This window comes from Seriola lalandi, unplaced genomic scaffold, assembly GCF_002814215.2.
Source record: "Seriola lalandi dorsalis isolate HSWRI2012SDOR001 ecotype SW California unplaced genomic scaffold, Sedor1 jcf7180002054909, whole genome shotgun sequence".
In the NCBI taxonomy this organism is placed as follows: Eukaryota; Metazoa; Chordata; class Actinopteri; order Carangiformes; family Carangidae; genus Seriola; species Seriola lalandi.
In genome coordinates this window covers 261813-264928 of record NW_019525461.1, presented here as the reverse complement: position 1 = coordinate 264928, position 3116 = coordinate 261813, and positions in this window count along the sequence as shown.

Here is a 3116-nt window from a genome sequence, read left to right as displayed (position 1 = left end):
CTCTCACCATCTTGATGCTCTCTGCTCTTTCACCTGTCCACCTGGAGCCAGCAGGTGGTGGGCGGGGCTCAAGGCCCGATCCAGATTTGTCAACCAGGAAGTGAGAGGAGACGAGTTTCAGACCCAGTTTAATGTGAGAAAACATGTTGAACTAAATATGACTCAGAGCAGAGGACTGTTACAGAGTTTAAAACATGTCTGGAAGAAAACTTTAACAGTGTCTCTGCCCATTCAGGGGATCTGTAAGACTTTCTTCATGCACCAGCACTGAACATAAGGAAGACGAAAAGTGCCTCCGGACACCACCTGGACCACCTACAGGTAAACACATCCTACCACCGGAGATGAAGGAGCCACCATCATTAAACTGCACCTCAGATGGACTGGCTATGTGTGCTGGACTTTCCTCAACAGATCCTCTGATCCAGGCTACAAGCAGACCAGCAGGCCGCCGGAGGTCAGAGGAAGAGGTTACAAACACAGCATCAAGACCAGCGTCTAAAACCTACAGCAGCGACACTGCTCCAAACAGACCGACATGGCGGAGCAGAGCTGTCAGGTTTTGTGGTGATGATTTATCTTAATGTAGTTTTATGGGAAAACAAAAATTAGAAGTAAAATGAGACAAAGTTCTGATACAGATGTTTTGAGTGTACAAGTGATTTCCTTGAAATAACTGCTCCATATAAACCTGAGTAATAACTAATTCATCCTTCATTTATTATTACGTACATGAATCCTCCAGGTGTGTTGAAATGTGTTCTTGCCTCTGGGCATATTTCAACTGAGAGATTCAGAGATGCCTTTTGTTTTCACGATATCATTCCTCAATCATTTCCAAGCTTCCTGGGAAAACAGTGTTCAATTGATACACTTCCAATTAAGTCCAATTAAACTAATTGATAGCATAATGGAAACAGGTTCTCAGTCAGTGAACGTGTATAAATGTGAAGGAAAATGAATGATTATTTACTTTGGTTTAAATGGAATTTTTAAGGATATCCTTATTTTCTTCATAATTCATAATTAGCTCCAGGAGACATTTTGGAAAAACACACACTTTTAAAAATTGTGTGTGGCAGTTAATTGGAAATAATTCATTGCCTGTGGACAGTCCAAGTATTTTCTTTAGAATTAATTGCCTGAAATTGAAAAGGAGGAGGTTAGTGGAAATACACAAGTTAGAATTGCATCATGTTGCATGATTTACTTTAAACCTGGATGGAGGGAGATCCAGATGGACACAGAGTTGAAATGCCTTTGATGTAAAAAATGTCATCAGGCTGTTATTGTTCCCTCCTCTTCCTCCTCCTCCTCCTCCTCCTCCTCCTATGTTCTTGTTTCCCTGAGATGAATCACATCAAACCCTGGACCTCCACTTTTTCTTCCCTTCTTCTTTTCTCCTGGCCGTATAAAGGCCTCCCCCCTCAGTGAGGGCAGTATCAAGTGAGATTAAGTGACTTTGTGAGTCATCAAGGCAGTGTCTTGTAATATTGATCTAGTATACAGGGTGAAATAGGGTGATCATTGGAGGAGTAATTATAAAGGGCCTCAGCCCCGGTCCTCCTCCTAGCTGTTTATCGGTGCGCTCATTAAAAGACATTGGCAGGCGGGTGGGGGCCTGTCTCTCCATTTGCCAGTCGACCACACCGTAAAAGTCGCTGGGTCATGGCTCCCGGTGGTGCGATAAGCGGGAGCGCCAAATTGGAGGAGGACTGATTACATCCCCGAGGAGATGTGTGATGAAGCTCTCGGCTCTGTCCAAGCTGTCTGCTTCCATTTCACCCAGCGTCTCCTTCAGCCTCCTCCATCACTGCTCCGTCAGCTCTGCCTCTCCTCTGTCTGCCGCTGTGTTTGGACGTCAGGTTCTCTCCTCGTCCTCCAACTGACTCGCTCTTTAATTAATCTCCTGACTTTCAAGCAGGAGGGTGAAGGCCGCCTGCATGCACCACCTTCTCAGGCTGCCCTGAATCCTCACAACAGAAATTCATAAATGTACAAAAATATACAAAACTCCCAGACGTCATGACTAAAATAATGATTTTCAAACACAGTCTCACCAGATCAGAGAGGCTGGTTAACCCTCCCTGTATCATTTCAGCAGGTGACCGGAAAGACAAACAGGAGAAGTCAAGTGACAGTATTGCAGATGGACGGAGGAGGTCCAGGTGGATGGGTCTTCTTAAACGTAACAGATAAGGTACAGTTAAATTATTATTACGGCCAAGCCTTTCTTCTGATTGGCTGACTGTTTTCTGAGTGATCCAATAAAAATATAGCAGATTTCAGGTAAAAACACTCAGAGAAACCAAATCCTGCAAGGTTTGGATGGTCGGTCCAGGTGGGCGGGGCTTGGTGACTGCTTTGTTGTGACATCACAAAGTTCCAGAAGTCCTGACGGCTGGTTTTAAGGCTCAGTTTCTGAATACAGGCTGTGTGCATTTCTCTGTGGACTGAGGCTTTGATACTTTCACAGTGTTAATATAGAAGCTAGAGCTGATCTATAATCACACTACTTTTAGAATATATGGACCTTTAATGTATTAATTGATTATCAAAACTTTATATTTTTAGAATACTTTCCTGGCAGATAACTATTGTTAAATCAGCTAATAATTTAAGTTAACTTTCTGTTGCTGGAGGTTTTCCAACAAAGACGACCTCACCACAGTAAGACTCATTTAGTCGTAGAAGGACACGCTGAAAAGATTATTATAAAGTTGCTCATTTTTTACCTTGGAAACGGTTTGATGAAATTTTCTGGAGGTTTTATTCACATGTTTGGGAACCTGGAGTTGAGATTTTTGTTTATTATGAGTGGGAACATCTGGTCTGAGTGACAGTCAGTGAATCAGTCAGTGAATCAGTCAGTGAATCAGTCAGTGAATCAGTCAGTGGATCAGTCAGTGAATCAGTCAGTGAATCAGTCAGTGGATCAGTCAGTGAATCAGTCAGTGAATCAGTCAGTGAATCAGTCAGCTGGTGAGTCAGAGCAACACGTCTCGACAGAGAGTTTGTGGGTCTCGCTGAGTCTCTGATGAGAATGAGGAAGCAAACAATTAGAGCGTCTGTGGAAACAAACAGAGAGGACACGGGCTTAAGCAGCCCCCCCCTCC